Source organism: Anomaloglossus baeobatrachus, chromosome 2, assembly GCF_048569485.1.
Source record: "Anomaloglossus baeobatrachus isolate aAnoBae1 chromosome 2, aAnoBae1.hap1, whole genome shotgun sequence".
Lineage (NCBI taxonomy): Eukaryota > Metazoa > Chordata > Amphibia > Anura > Aromobatidae > Anomaloglossus > Anomaloglossus baeobatrachus.
Window position 1 is genome coordinate 278,483,883 of NC_134354.1, and position 16,495 is coordinate 278,500,377.

Sequence of the window (16,495 nt, forward strand, 5' to 3'; positions counted from 1 at the left end):
CATAGTTCTCCATATATTACACTGCACCACATAGTCCCCAATGTTTTATAATGCACCCCCATAGTCCATGTATAAGGTAGCCTCCATAGTCCTCCATATATTATAATGTAGCCCCCATAGTCCTATATGTATTATAACGCAACCCCATAAAACTTCATATTGCATTATGCAGCCCCATACTCCTCCATGCATAAGGCACCCCTATATTCCATGTATAAGGTGTCCTTCATTTTGTATTATGCAACCCTCCCAGACCTCCATATAGAATAATGCAGCCAGCCACTCCAGGCCTCCATGTATAACAATGCACCCAGCCTCCTCAGGCCTCCATGTATAATATAGCACCCAGTCTCTCCAGACCACCTCCATGTATAACAATGCACCCAGCCTCCTCAGGCCTCCATGTATAATATAGCACCCAGTCTCTCCAGACCACCTCCATGTATATATAACAAGCCTACAACCTACAATAGCCCTCAGCCCAGTAGACCACTGCGCAACCAGCTCTGTCCTCACCTATTGTACCATCACCCATTCCCTGTAGACTGTGAGCCCTCGCGGGCAGGGTCCTCTCTCCTCCTATACCAGTCTGTCTTGTACTGTTAATGATTGTTGTACGTATACCCTCTTTCACTTGTAAAGCGCCATGGAATAAATGGCGCTATAATAATAAATAATAATAATAATAATAATAATAATAATGTATAACAATGCACCCAGCCTCCTCAGGCCTCCATGTATAATATAGCAGCCAGCCTCTCCAGGCTTCCATGTATAACAATGCACCCAACCTCCTCAGGCCTCCATGTATAATGCAGTATCTCCAGGCCTCCATGTATAAAGCAGCCTCTCCAGGCCTCCATATATAATGCAGCCTCCTCAGACCTCCATGTATAAAGCAGCCTCTCCAGGCTTCCATGTACAATAATGCAGCTTCCCCAGAACTGCCTTCCCAAGCCTCTGGCCACCGTTTACTCACTTATATTAAAAAAAAAAAACAAGTACTCACCTTCTCTCTTCCTTCCAGCGCTGCTGTCCTCCCCGCTGCTCGTTCTCCCGGTGCTGCGGTCGGCGTCCTCCTGTCCTGCACTCTGTGCACTCAGCACAGCAGTCGCTCGGGAGTTACGTCATCGCACAGGGGGAGAATGGTGATGCATAGCGCGGCACCGGCCGCGCTATGCTTCATCATTACTGTGCGCGGTGACGGGGGAGACGCCGCAGCCGCTGACACCAGGTAGGGGGCCCAGGTGCCGCCGCTGACATCAGGCAGGGGGGCCCGGTGTCGGCGGCGGCAGCGGGTCAAATAGCAGCCGCGAGGTCTGTGACAGATCAGCGCAGCTCCTCTCACACTGACAGGAGCTGGCTGCTGATCTGCCTGGCGGCCGCCGGGCCCCTAACCTCCCGGGCCCGGTCGCGTCCGCTGCGACCGCGGTAGTTACGCCACTGCTCGTAAACCAAGGTTCCACTGTATAATGTCCCATCCCCCTGCATAGTCTAAACTGGTACCATTTACTGACTTTTGTGTGACACTAAAGGGTGTTTAGCATTGTATTTAGCTAAAAAAAAAAAATTAAGAAAGCAACGTATTTTTGATAGCCAGCTAAGATAAAGCAGACGGCTGCAGCCTCCAGACCACAGCGCTCAGCTTTACCTTGGCTGGTGATCCAATTTGGAGGGCACCCCATGCTGGCTTTTTAATTATATATAAATAATAAAAAAAAAAAGTAGGGTCCCCCCAAAATGGATTGCTAGCTAAAGAAAAGCAGACAGCTGTGAATTGGTATTTTCAGGGTCTGAAGAGCCATGGTTATTTGGCCCTTCCCAGCCTAAAAAAAGCAGGCCACAGCCGCCCCAGAATTGGCGCATCCATTAGATGCGCCAATCCTGGTGCTTCGACCCAGCTCATCCCATTGCCTTGGTGTGGTGACAAACAGGGTAATATATGGGGTTGATACCAGCTGTGTAATGTCATCTGGCATCAAACCCAGCAGTTAGTGATGTCACGGCGTCTATATGAATATAAGATACCCGACATCACTAACTGTCAGTAATTAAAAAAAACAAACACTTTTTTTATTTGAAGAAAAAAAAAAAAACACTCCCCAACACATTCCCTCTATCCCCGATTTATTGAGAAGAAAAAAAAAACAAATCCGATCCATTTTGGAGGTCCCACGATGTTCCAGGAGATGAGGGGCACGCTCAGGGAACGTATCCCCCATTTTCTGGGAGTGCAGACCCTCCATGCGAGGAGTGTGGAAGCAGTGATCTGAGTGAGACTGCTGCACTACACTCACACTGCGATCGGGAAGCCGCCTGACAGCCGCTCTGCGCATGCGCCAGCATTTCCTCTGACCGCAAGGAGAAGGAGGGGAGGCGGGAGATAAGAGCTGCAAGAGGTAACGGGGGACCGGAGCAGGACCGGGGGGGAGAGGGTGGGTGACAGCCTGACGGGGGGGAGGACCTTACTGTGCCATCTGTCATCTCGGGTTGCACAGAACTCAGAGGAGACGGAGGATGGCTGCGGCTGACACACAACTCGTGCGGCCGCCATTTTAGATCATCGGGACGGGGACCGGGGGGGCTGACCTTGGCCACACCGGGACCGGGGCAGAGCATTCATCTCCCATCTGATATGTTTGATCAGGCCAGATGGGAGAAGAATCTTTTTTTACCGGCTCTGCAGTAATTTGCACATGGTCGCTGTTACACGGTGTATAACGGCGATCATGTGACCTGGGACCGAAAGAAACCGGCCCGGGCCGTGATCTCCAGGGTCTCAGCTACTCCCGGTAGCTGAAATCCCGGAGATCCTCCGACGCTGGGGGGCGCTATTCCCTTTATCCTGAGCGCCGTAATAAAGCGGCGCAGAGGAATAAGCACCTCAGGTAGGGGCCGTTAGGAGGCGTGCGGGCGCGCGCTCTGGGGTTAACGCATTAGTGACCGGGGGAGTTTGGGGCTCACCTTTTCTTTCCATCTTCCTTGTAATTTTCCATGTGAAATACACAATGAGTTCGGGTTTTCTGCAGAGAAGCGCTAGTCTAGGGATGACGTCACTCTGCAATGTACCGACCAATGAGAGAGCTCCAACCGGAGGAAACGGGAATGGCACGGAATTTCCCCCATAGGTGTGTGTGGTCCATTGTGATCCGGGGCCGTGATTGCAGCAGCCCCAGACTTGTGCCAATGGAGTATAGAACGCAATAAAGACTACAATGGTTTCCTTCTCTGTAGCAATTTCTCCTAAACCTCTTCCCTGTGGAGCCATCGGTTTCTTGCTCCTAATCTGGAGCACAGAGCACATATCCCCTCCATCAGAGGAAGAGATTGAAAGACTCCACACAATCATTTATTTTATAGTCTTCATTTTATACAAAACCAGATATTATTTTCCCTTTTAATATTCCGGGTGCCGCGTCCCTTCCTGTTCACCCCGTCGTTCCGTCAGCAGGGCGCCCGTCTCGCAGGCTCCGTGTGAGGATCTCATAGCATGGGGCGACGCCGAGCTCCCGCTCCAGCCCACCGCAGACAGCCGAAGCCCTGAGGAGGTGCATCCAGGCCCGAATGCCGGCTTTTGGTAAGAAACCAAACTTCCACACCGGGTCGGACCTGGGAGAATCCGTGGGTTCGTCCCATCAGGACAGGAAACCAAACTGATGTGGAGGAGAGGTACCGCCTTTTTATCAGTGGGTTTCCTGTCCTGATGTGGGCGGAACCTCTCTCTCAGGTGGTGCTGTCATGGGCTTCTGAAAATCCCATTACCAGTAAGTAATTAAGATTTTCCCTTTTAATATTTGGACTGGGGAAAGGAGGGGATTTCTAGGTGTTTATTGTATGTTTATAGACTTTCTATATCACCTTTAGCTGATCCTGCGATCCTCTGATCCTTGCACTATAGGGGTGCTTGGCAGTTGGTGAACCCTTCAAGATTTTCCAATATTTTTGCATAGATTTGGCCTAAAATCATACATCAGATTTTCACACAAGTATTAACAGTAAATGGTGAATAAAGATTTTTTTTTTTTTATCATGGAAAATGATCTGATATTGCATGTCTGTGAGTGGCAAAAGTACGTTCCGTATTTTTCGGATAATAAGACGCACTTTTCTTCCCAAACATTTGGGAGGAAAATGAGGGGTGCATCTTAAAATCCAAATGTAGCTTACCGGGGGGTGGTGAAGAGGAGTCAAAGTAGGCAGGGATGATGCTATGCGGTGTGCTGCGGGCTCTGCTCTGTGCAGTGCATCTCTACTCTGTTGGGCAGTGAGGGATTGGCCATTCTGAAGATGTCTGTGGTGAAGGCTTCAAATAATGGCGCCTAGAGTCGGCGCGTGCACAGATGGAGCTCTCATCTTCGTGTGCACTGACTCCGGCCGCCATTACTTGAAGCCCTCACCGCCAAAATCTTCAGAATGGCTGGAGCCACGCCGCACAGACCAGTGCCCATAGTAAGTATCTGGGCCCCCTCTTTACCACTCGCAGAATCACTGTACTCCAGTACTGCTGCCCCCCCCTCCCTGGTACGACACCACCAGATTATAAAACAGACCCTATATTTTATTTTTTTTTTTTTTATTACTTTTTCTTCATCGTTCCTCATGGGAGACCCAGACCATGGGTGTATAGCTTCTGCCTCCGGAGGACACACAAAGTACTACACTAAAAAGTGTAGCTCCTCCCTCCGAGCATATACACCCCCTGGATGACCAAATCTAGCCAGTTCAATGCTTTGTGTTCAGGAGGATCACACATGCATTTTCATCTGATTTTTGATTTTAAAGAGTTGGAAGAAAAGCGGGTCCAAGCTGGACCCCCGGCATGTCCCTTCTCACCCCACTGTGTCGGCGGTGCTGTTAAGGTTGATTTCAAGGCTGGAGCCTTTACATGCCGCGCTCCTTCACCATCCCTCGGGCTCTGGCTTGAAGTGGGAGCCAGCACGGTTCTCACTGCTTTGCAGGAGACCGGTCTCCATCCGCAGCCCTCTCAGGACCCTGCCGGACGGAGCACTCATCCCTCAGGGACCTGGCCCTGCGTCTCTCAAGCTAAGTATTGAGACGTTATTGTCAGGGGGTCCCTTGCATTTTTTATTGTTGGGGAGAGTGTGTTAGTTATTTTGGTGACATTTCCGGCCGGTTCTCTGGGTTTCCCCTGAGAACCGCGCCGAGGGTGCCTGCTCGCCGGCCGCACTGTAAAATTTAGTCCCCGGCTTCAGCTGCGGCCTACTTTCGGTTTCACTGCCCCTGCATGTCAGTCAGGCAGAGGGACAGTGCGGCGCCTCCCACCGGCCGTTCAGCAGAGGGGAGGACACTCCTCTCTGAGGAGATGTTTCCCTCCCCTGTATATCCCCTTGGCCCTCCGGTTCCCGCTCTTGGACTAGGCCCCCCCCTCCTCACTCCGGCGCCATTTTATCAGCGTTCTCACACTGATCGGCGCTGGCTGCTGCATCTCTGCAACCTGTCTGGGGGTCTGAGTTGTGGGATCCGGTGGGCACTCAAATCGGTCTGGTAAGCCACAACCTCTGGTTGTGGACTTTATTATACACTCTCTGGGGGTCATTCTGAAGGAGTGTGTTCTTACTGCAGAGCCTCCACCTCAGCAGCATCTCACACTAGGAGCAAGGCTGTACTCAATATGCACTGCATGTAAGCTCGTACTGCCTGAACCGAGCACATATCCACATTGTGATGCCTGCTCTAACATGGTGGTGCCTCAGCCTGGAGTCTCCCCAGTGGTCCCTCAGGCTGCTCCGGCCCCGGTGGCTGAACCCCCGGCTTGGGTAGAATTGTTTACTCCCCTTCACAGGGTGCCTCTGCTGCTTCGGCTCGCTCTCCAGAGCTCAGAGGATTCTTCATCTGCTCCCAGACCCCGTCCTCCTAAAAGGAAACGCAGGAACCCCTCTCTCCTTCTTCGTCCCGCGGCTCCGATTCACGAGCCGATTCGCAGGACGAGGAGGATGTCTTTACTGGGGGCTCGGACGCTACCTCTATGTGCCCCATTGATCTGACTGAGGGGGATGCAGATGTTAGTGATTTGATTGCGTCCATTAATACTGTTCTGGACCTCAATCTGCCAGTATCAGAGGAGAAACCCTCTCTGGCAGAAAAGCACCAGTTTACTTTGCCTAAGAGACCAAGGAGTGTGTTCTTTAACCACTCCAGTTTTCAGACCATTGTGTCCAAGCCCAGAGCCTGTCCTGACAAACGCTTTCCTAAGCGTGGTTCTGATGACCATTTTCCTTTTCCACCAGAGGTGGTCAAGGAGTGGGCTCTCTCACCAAAGGTGGACCCTCCGGTGTCTAGACTCTCAGCCCGGACAGTTGTATCTGTGGCTGATGGCACCTCACTCAAGGATCCCACTGACCGCCAGGTTGACCTCCTGGCCAAGTCTGTCTATGAGGCGACAGGGGCCTCGTTCTCCCCATCTTTTGCAGCAGTGTGGGCTCTCAAAGCCATCTCTGCTTCTCTGGAGGATATGCATACCCTCACTAGGGACTCTATGCCTGAATTGGTTGCTTTAACTTCCCAGGCTTCAGCCTACGCCATGTCTGCCATGCTGGAGGCCTCTCACCGCACTGCAGTGGCCTCCGCCAATTCCCTCGCTATCCGCAGGATCTTGTGGCTTCGTGAGTGGAAGGCGGATGCTTCCTCAAAGAAGTACCTTGCTGGGCTCCCATTTGCTGGGTCCAGGCTGTTCGGTGAACAGCTGGATGAAATTATTAAGGAGGCTACTGGCGGGAAGAGTACTTCCTTGCCACAGACTAAAGCCAGGAAACCTGTCCAGGGCAGGAACCAGTCGAGCTTTCGTTCCTCTAACTGGTCATCCTCTAAGCCCTCGGCCTCGTCCACTAACTTGGCCAAGGACCAGAAGCCCACCTGGCGCAAGAAGCCGCGTCCACAAGGGTCCGCAGGAACTGCTGCCACCAAGGCAGCCTCCTCTTGACTATCTGGTCGAGCCAGCAACGTCTTTGGTCGGTGGCAGGCTCTCCCACTTTGGCGACGTGTGGTTTCAACACGTCTCCGACCAGTGGGTGCGGGATATCATCTCCCACGGCTACAGGATAGAGTTCTCTTCCAGCCCGCCAAACAGATTTTTTCTGTCAACTCCCCCCTGCTCCAAGGCCGCTGCCTTCTCTCAGGCCGTGGCATCCTTGCAGGCCAACGGAGTAAATGTGCCGGTTCCCGCCAGGGAACGGTTCAGAGGTTTCTATTCAAATCTCTTCCTAGTCCCCAAAAAGGACGGTTCCTTCCGGCCCATCCTGGATCTCAAGCTTCTCAACAAGCATGTTCAGGTGCGGCATTTTCGCATGGAGTCTCTGCGATCAGTCATTGCCTCAATGACCCAAGGAGATTTCCTGGCATCCATCGACATCAGAGATGCCTATCTGCATGTGCCAATTGCAGTTTCACACCAGCGTTGGCTACGTTTTGCAATCGGAGAGGAACATTTCCAATTCGTGGCTCTCCCCTTCGGGTTAGCCACGGCCCCTCGAGTATTCACCAAGGTCATAGCAGCAGTGGTTGCGGTCCTGCACCTCCAGGGGTTGGTAGTAATTCCTTACCTGGACGACCTTCTTGTCAAGGCTTCATCCAGCGCAGACTGTCAGCGGAGTGTCTCGCTCACTCTCGCCACTCTTATTCAATTCGGGTGGCTTGTCAATCTGCCCAAGTCCACTCTGACCCCGACCCAAAAACTCACGTACCTAGGGATGCAATTCGAAACTCTGCCGGCACTTGTCAAGCTGCCCTTAGTCAAACAGCAGTCCCTCCATCTGGCGGTGCGCTCTCTGTTGAGGCCCCGCCGTCACTCCATCAGGCACCTTATGCAGGTGCTGGGTCAGATGGTGGCGTCAATGGAAGCGGTTCCCTTTGCCCAGTTCCATCTGCGTCCTCTGCAGCTGGACATTCTCCGCTGTTGGGACAAGCGGATTTCTTCCTTGCACAGGTTGGTGGCTCTGTCGCCACAAGCCAGGAGCTCTCTTCAGTGGTGGCTTCGGCCTCTCTCTCTGTCTCAGGGACGCTCCTTTCTGACCCCGTCCTGGGTGATCCTCACCACGGATGCCAGTCTTTCCGGCTGGGGAGCAGCATTTCTCCACCACCGAGCACAGGGCATTTGGACTCCGTCCGAATCAGTCCTCTTGATCAATGTGCTGGAAATCAGAGCTGTGCTCCTAGCTCTCGTAGCCTTTCACCACCTGTTGGCGGGCAAGCACATTCGAGTCCAGTCAGACAACGCGACAGCAGTTGCCTACATCAATCACCAGGGCGGGACTCGCAGCCGCCTGGCAATGTTGGAGGTTCAACGCATCCTGCAGTGGACAGAGGACTCCAAGTCCACCATATCCGCAGTCCATATCCCAGGCGTGGAAAACTGGGAGGCAGATTATCTCAGCCGTCAAACCGTGGACAGCGGCGAGTGGGCTCTGCATCAGGCAGTGTTCCGGTCGATCTGCCGCAAGTGGGGCACTCCGGAAGTGGATCTAGTGGCATCCCGGCACAACAACAAGGTCCCGGTTTACGTGGCTCGCTCCCACGATCCTCAGGCCTTTGCAGCGGACGCGCTGGTTCAGGATTGGTCCCAGTTTCGTCTGGCTTACGTGTTTCCCCCTCTAGCTCTCTTGCCCAGAGTCCTGCGCAAGATCAGAATGGAGGGCCATCGGGTCATACTCATTGCCCCAGACTGGCCCAGGCGAGCTTGGTACCCAGACCTGCTCCGTCTGTCCGTAGAGGTGCCGTGGCGTCTCCCGGACCGCCCAGACCTTCTCTCTCAAGGTCCGTTTTTCCGCCAGAATTCTGCGGCTCTCAGATTGACGGCGTGGCTCTTGAGTCCTGGATCCTGTCGGCTTCCAGCATTCCTCCCGAGGTCATCTCCACTATGACTCAGGCTCGGAAGTCTTCCTCGGCAAAAATTTACCACAGGACTTGGAGAATTTTCCTGTCCTGGTGTCGTTCTTCCGGCCATGCTCCTTGGCCTTTTTCCTTGCCAACCATCCTGTCCTTTCTACGGTCCGGTCTGCAGCTAGGACTATCCCTCAATTCTCTTAAGGGACAGGTCTCGGCTCTGTCAGTGTTCTTTCAGCGGCGTATCGCCCGACTGGCTCAGGTGCGCACCTTGATGCAGGGCGCATCTGACATCATTCCACCTTACCAGCGGCCTTTGGATCCCTGGGACCTTAATCTGGTCCTCACTGCCTTACAGAAACCCCCCTTTGAGCCTCTTAGGGAAGTTTCTTTGTTTCGACTTTCACAGAAAGTCATCTTTCTGGTGGCCATAACTTCTCTCAGGAGAGTCTCTGATTTGGCCGCGCTCTCTTCGGAGTCACCTTTTTTGGTTTTTCACCAAGACAAGGTAGTTCTCCGTCCGACTCCGGACTTTCTTCCTAAGGTGGTGTCTGCTTTCCACCTTAACCAGGACATTTCATTGTCTTCCCTTTGTCCGGCCCCTGTTCATCGCTTTGAGAAAGCGTTGCATACTTTAGATCTGGTGCGGGCGCTCTGGATCTATGTGTCACGCACCGCCGCTCTTAGGCGGTGCACCTCTCTTTTTGTGCTGACCACAGGTCAGCGCAAGGGTCTCTCTGCTTCTAAACCGACCCTAGCTCGTTGGATTAGGTCGGCCATATCCGATGCCTACCAGAGTACTCAGGTGCCTCCCCTGCCGGGGATCAAGGCACACTCGACCAGAGCTGTCGGTGCCTCTTGGGCTTTCAGGCACCAGGCTACGGCTCAGCAGGTCTGTCAGGCTGCCACTTGGTCTAGTCTGCACACCTTTTCAAAGCACTACCAAGTGCATGCTCATGCTTCGGCAGATGCGAGCTTGGGCAGACACATCCTTCAGGCGGCTGTCGCCCATTTGTGAAGTTAGGTTTTGCCTACTTCTCAGTTTTCTGTTTATTTCCCACCCATGGACTGCTTTGAGACGTCCCATGGTCTGGGTCTCCCATAAGGAACGATGAAGAAAAAGAGAATTTTGTTTACTTACCGTAAATTCTTTTTCTTATAGTTCCGACATGGGAGACCCAGCACCCTCCCTGTTGCCTGTTGGCAGTTTTCTTGTTCCGTGTGTTTTCACCGGCTGTTGTTGTAGTCAGAGGTTCCGGTTGTTCCGGGTTTTGCTCTGTCTCTACTTGTGGGTGGATGTCCTCCTTCAGCTTTTGCACTAAACTGGCTAGATTTGGTCATCCAGGGGGTGTATATGCTCGGAGGGAGGAGCTACACTTTTTAGTGTAGTACTTTGTGTGTCCTCCGGAGGCAGAAGCTATACACCCATGGTCTGGGTCTCCCATGTCGGAACTATAAGAAAAAGAATTTACGGTAAGTAAACAAAATTCTCTTTTTTTTTCTTAAAATTTGGGGTGCGTCTATAAAACGAAAAATACAGTAGTAATAATAATCATTTATATAGCACTATTAATTCCACAGCGCTTTACATACATCAGCTCTGTCCCCATGGGGCTCACAATCGATCTCTACATCTTTGGAGTGTGGGAGGAAACCAGAGTACCCAGAAGAAACCCACGCAAGCTCAGGGAGAACATACAAACTCCTTGCAGATTATGTCCTTGCTGGGATTTGAACCCAGGACCTCAGCGCTACAAGACTGCGCTGCTAACCACTGAGCCACCATGCCGCCCATACGTTATCAATTGTATTCAGTCCATGATGTGATCCCTTTGTGCAGCAATAATTGTACCTAAACATTTTCGGTAATTGTTGTTTAGTCCTGAATAGTGATGGGCAAATTCAATCTGTAGAGTTCGGGGTTCGTACTGAACATAGTGTTCATGCACACGATCCCGAACACTAGCTTTCTGGGAAGCTCGTGTTACAGTTCGGGTCCGGGGGCTGTAATAATAAAAAAAACTCCACACATTAAAAAACATTATTATTATTATACATACAGGTCCCAGGACACGTCCTGCAGACTGTCTCCCGGCCGCTTCTGCTTCCATGTCCGATCAGTGCTGTGCCGCCCGGTAAGCACCACTGAATAAAGGACCTTCCATGACGTCATTGCCATGTGACTAGTCTGGTGTGAATGTTGTACAGACATTGGCTTACAGACTAGTCACATCGCTATGACGTCATTGAAGGTCCTGTTAACTTACGGTGGTATTCACTGCACTGTTTGTCACTCGGCAGTCTTCAGCTGTTTTCGTCCTTGTTCGCAGTTACCTCAGGGTTTACCCGAGTCCATGGCTCATGGACTCGATTGAACTTTGTGTGTCACAGCGGCATGACCTGGTACGGCCACACACTCTCCTGACAAAAGCAGTCGGCTGCATGTATTTCTATGTATGCTGAGGCGCTCGTGTCCGGACAATGTCAGTCCGTGTCGGGTGATGGAGATGCGAGACTGCACAAATCATACGCAAGTGGAACTCTGGCCTCAGTGTCAGCCTGCTTCTCACTCTGTATAGACGCTGTCTATACAGACTGATGAAACAGAGCTGACAATGCTCCACCTGTGACGTCCAAACTCTTTAGAGATGGGTTTTGTAACCTTTTTTTTCACCCTGATGAGCAACAATTCATCTTCTAATGTCCTCAGAAGTCTCCTTTTCATATCGTGACACACTTCCACAAGTATTTGTTGTGCAGATTGATAGGTCCCTATTTTTAATTAAAAAAACAAAAAAAAGGGGTCTGACCAGAGTTATTGGTCGGCGTTCCATGGGCACTACCGGTTTTGGATATTATGACCGATGCCAGCGTAGTCGGCTGGGGGTGTCGGGGGGTTCTTCCAAGTCGGGGAACTGTGCACTTGGGAAAGGTTTTTCTGCTCTCTCCTCTGCTAGCGGGTCGCCATGTACGGATCCTATTGGACAACAGGGGGGTAGCTGTGTCACACATCATTCACCAGGGGGTACACGGTCAACCACCCTAATGAGGCTAGCACGCCATATATTCTCCCTAGCTCAAGTCCACTTATTGTCTCTTACAGCTCTACACATCAGGGGGATGGACAATGCAGCTGCCAAGTTCCTCAGTCGCATCGGTCAGGGAAGTGGTGTTTTCACGAAGAGGTCTGGATCCTGTGGGGGAGACAGACTCTTCTCCTTCAGGGCCCGATTCTTTCTTTTCAATGTTTTATTTAAATTTCCATATAAACATATGTTAGGGCCAGATGGACGGGTAGACCCTGGAGGTGGATCCACTGGGCCGAACTCCCGGATGAGGGAAAGGAGTCCGGTAGCCGGAGCACTGTAGGTAGCAGGACAGTCCGTGCACTGGGAGAAAATGGAGAAGTCCCTGGGACCACGAGGTCACTGATGGTGGTCCGGGTGACGGAGCTCAGGTTCGGAAGCCGTGATGATGTCAGGCGGGGTCCGGAACCGTTGGAGCGAGATGACGGGTCACCGCAGGGATCCGAGATGGTACGGACTGTCAGGATGGCAGATGGGCAGCGTTCGGGGTTCGAGGTACCGCAGGACCGGATGGCGATGCAGGATCGGCTCTAGAAGACAGAGAGGTAAGTATCTCACAGAACACAAGGAGACCTGACTCCTAGCTTGGGAAACACGAAGAACAGGCCCCGCTCCCTTGGACATTAACCCCCTATATACCCTGTACCTGTGTGCCTCATTTCCTGTTAATTGACACTGGCCCTTTTAAGAAAGGGTCAGTGACCGCGCGCGCGCCCTAATGCGCATGCGCGCGGCCCGGGTGCCAGAAGCCAGGGCAGGAAGCTGAGGGGAGGACGCAGGGGAGCCGGCCAGGGACTGGGAAGCCGTCGGGCGCCGGGAGCGGAGACCAGGGGGCCTGGGAGGTACGGGCACCGGAGGCTGGAGAGCGGGGAGCGTGGCAGGTGAGCCGGGGAGCAGAGCAGAGGACCCGGGGAACGGAGCAGAGGACCCGGGGAGCGTGACAACATACAGCCCATTAGAGCACTTTGCAAAAAACAACATTATATATCACGGACAACAAAATCGTGAATACAGGTAGCTATTACAGCATGCCACTCAAAAAGCCAGAGTTTAGCCTCAGCCACGTGGTGGCGCCACCTCACTGCTTACATTGGACAGGGCCCTCTTCTTCATCCTCAGGTTCAGGCCTCCATCTACGGCCTGGATTTTAAGAGGAGCGGTTAGAGAATCGGAGTTTTCCTCGAACCTGGTGCCACTCTTAAGTAGTAGGAAACCTTCTCCCCCTAGTTTTTATAAACAGAGTATGACAGAAATTCCTTCCTCTACAGGTCGTTACCCGGGGGAAGAGGCCCCTGTTCACACGATTCTGCAGTCCAGGGTGGTCTGGAATTGGGGTTGTCAGTCAGTGCCTTAAAAATGCAGGGGGTCAGCCTTAGGGGGCACTGTTGTAAGGTGTTACGGTAAATATTGTTTGTATAGAGTCTAGTACAAGGGAAAGGCCTAAGCCACACGGCGAGAAAATCGGTGCGAGTGGAGTGCGATAAAACATCGCATTCCCCTCGGACCAATTCTAGCCTGTGTGTCAGCACACATGAGCGATTATTTTCTCAGCCCTAATCGGACCGAGAAAACAATCGCAGCATGCTGCGATTGTAATCCGAGACTCTTTCTCTCGCACCCATTCAAGTGAATGGGGCGAGAGAAAAATCGCACTGCACTCGCAGTACACCGGTGTACTGCCAGTGCAGTGCGAGAATGTCTATAGCCGGCTACACAGGCGAGAGGGAGAGAAATCCCTCCCTCCCCTCCTGAGTGCCGGCCCGCCCCCCGCAGCTGAGGTCTGCTCGCACGAACGGACCTCAGTTGCAAGGACACAAGCATGAGACTCGGCTCTGCTGTACTGCCAGCACGAGCCGAGTCTCATGCAAGGGGATCGCAGTAGTCCCCGTGTGGCCCCGGCCAAACACAGAGACACAGCTTTAAACGCTAAACAGTTCTTGTATTACTTCATACAAGTAATTGCACAAAACATGAAGGGTTAAACAGTTGCAGGGTGCAGAGGCTGAGAAAAAATTAAGCAAGAATGGATCCTCAAAGTTCAGCAGAAGTGTCAAAGTATAATTCAGTCTCTTTTACTGTACTTGTAAATATCCATGGCAGAGCAGAAGGTTCCTGTGTGGACACGAGTTCCAGGGATTCAAAACAGAGGATGGCAGAAAAGTAGTTTTTCCAAAGACTTCAGGAGATCAGGTTACAGGCAGACTGCAAGCAGGATTCAGAAACACTGGTCCATCAGCTGAGATGGCTTAAGCAGGTAATTGGCAGGGAACAGGGCGGGAACATAGAAGCTGAGGAATCCATATTGACTGAGGGCAAAGGTGAGGGCAACAGAACAGGAAGGACATCTTGATGTCCAATGAAGAAAAAACAGATTAAAGCAAAATGTCAAAACAAGGCAAAAAGTCAGAAATCCTCACATTACTCCCCCCTTAGGGACAGCTACTGGACGGCCCCAGACCAGGCTTGTCTGGGTATCTCTGATGGAACTGGCGGAGTAAGCAGGGAGCATTGATGTTGTCAACTGGTTCCCAAGTGTTGTCTTCCGATGAGTAGCCCTGACACTTAATCAGGTATTGTAGCTGATTTCTGTGCAACCTTTGAGTCCAGGATCTTCTCCACTACAAATTCTTCCTGACCATCAAGTAACACTGGATCAGGAGGGGAAGGAGAACGTCCAGGAAATGTATTAGGTACTGCTGCCTTTAGGAGAGAAACGTGAAACACAGGATGGATTCTCATAGTTCTGGGCAGTTGAAGACGACAAGCCACAGCACTTACAATCTTAGTGATCTTGTAGGGTCCAACATACCTTTGTCCCAATTTAGATGATGAAATTCTCAACTTAAGGTTTCTGGTTGATATCCAGACCAAATCTCCTACCTTGAAGGCTGGTGCAGGCTTACGAAACATATCAGCTGCTTTGTTATACCTCTCTTGAGCCCAGGTTCTCCTTTAGAAGATCAAGATTCTGCTGTAGCGAAGAGATTCTGTCAGCCACAGCTGGTAAGGGCGAATCTATGGGAAGGCGAGGAAGAATATTAGGGTGATAGCCTAGATTAGCATAAAAAGGAGACTGTTTAGTGGAGGCGCTCTGAGAGTTGTTATATGAAGAGGCTGCTTTCACACATCCGGTTTGTGCTGAGCGGCACAATCCGGCTCAAAAACCTATGCAACGGATGCGGCGAAAAAAACGGATCCATTGCATAAGTTTTTCCCATGCAGCTCGTCCGGTTTTTGACGGATGCGGCTTGATACTGAGCATGCTCAGTACAAAAAACCGCATCCGGCGGTTTTTGCCGATGCGGCGTCCATAGGCTTGCATTGTGAATCGCGCTGGATCCGACGCGATGCGTTTTTTTCGCCGCACAAAAAACGTGCCAGGCAATGTTCCATCCGGCCGTCGCATGCGCTAAATATGCCGCATCCTGCAAAAAACCGGACGCAACGCAAGGCCATGCGGCACAATACGGCGCTAATATAAGTCTATGCGGGAAAAAACGCAACCGGCGGCAAAAAAAAGGTTGCGTTTTTTCTGCAGAGCGCCGTATTGTGCTGCAGGGCAAAAACTGGATGTGTGAAAGCAGCCAAACTCAGCCAGTGGGAGAAGATCCACCCAGGCATCTTGTAGATGGCAGATGAAACAGCAGAAATACTGTTCCAAGGTCTGGTTGGGTTCGCTCAGTTTGTCCATTTGTCTGGGGGTGAAAGGCAGAAGAAAGATTAACTTTGATGTCTAATGCCGTACAAAAATTCTGCCAGAACTTTGAAGTGAATTGCACCCCTCGATCAGAAATAACCTCATCTAGTACTCCATGCAACGGAACACATTTTGAATGATTAGGTCAGATGTCTGTTTTGCAGTGGGTAAGCCGACACAGGGGATAAAATGAGCTGCTTTCGTTAAACTGTCCACCACCACCAAAATAGTGTTCTTCCCTTGGGAGGTTGGCAATTCTACAATAAAGTCCATTGCAATGGAACCCCATGGACGGGATGGAATAGGTAGGGGCTGTAATAGACCTGTAGGTGAAGAACGTGGAGTCTTGAATCTCGCACAGACTTCACATGAAGTAACGTAATTTTGAACGTCTCTTCTGTAAGTGGGCCACCACAAGAAACGAGAAAGGAACCTCTCCCCCCCTCCTCTCCCCCCCTCCCCTCTCCTCTCCCCCCTCCCCTCTCCTCTCCCCCCTCTCTCTCCCCTCTCCTCATCCCCCCTCCCCCTCCCCCCCTCTCCTCTCCCTACTCTCCTCTCCCTACTCTCCTCTTCCTCCTCTCCTCCCCCTCCTCTCCCCCCCCCCTTTCCCCTCTCCCCCCCTTTCCCCTCTCCTCTCCCCCCTCTCCCCCCCCCCCCCTCTCCTCTCCCTACTCTCCTCTCCCTCCTCTCCTCCCCCTCCTCTCCCTCCCCCCCCTTTCCCCTCTCCCCCCTTTCCCCTCTCCTCTCCCCTCCCACCTCTCCCCTCCCCCCCCTCTCCTCTCCCTCCTCTCCTCTCCCCCCTCTCCCTCCCCTCCCCTCCCCCCCCCTCCTCTCTCTTCTCCTCTCCTCTCCCCCCCCTCTCCTCCGACTGACC

At 52.1% G+C, this 16,495-nt stretch overlaps 1 protein-coding gene across 2 annotated transcripts in view; it reads left to right on the plus strand.

Annotated features, from left to right (window-relative positions):
• The first annotated feature begins 2,322 nt into the window (after positions 1 to 2,322).
• Positions 2,323 to 16,495, plus strand: part of LOC142289849 (uncharacterized) — a 145,697-nt gene continuing 131,524 nt past the window's right edge. For both annotated transcript variants that reach the window (XM_075333793.1, XM_075333794.1), the window contains exon 1: positions 2,323 to 2,399. The gene's annotated coding sequence lies outside the window, so the exon portion shown is untranslated. The remainder of the gene's footprint in view (positions 2,400 to 16,495) is intronic.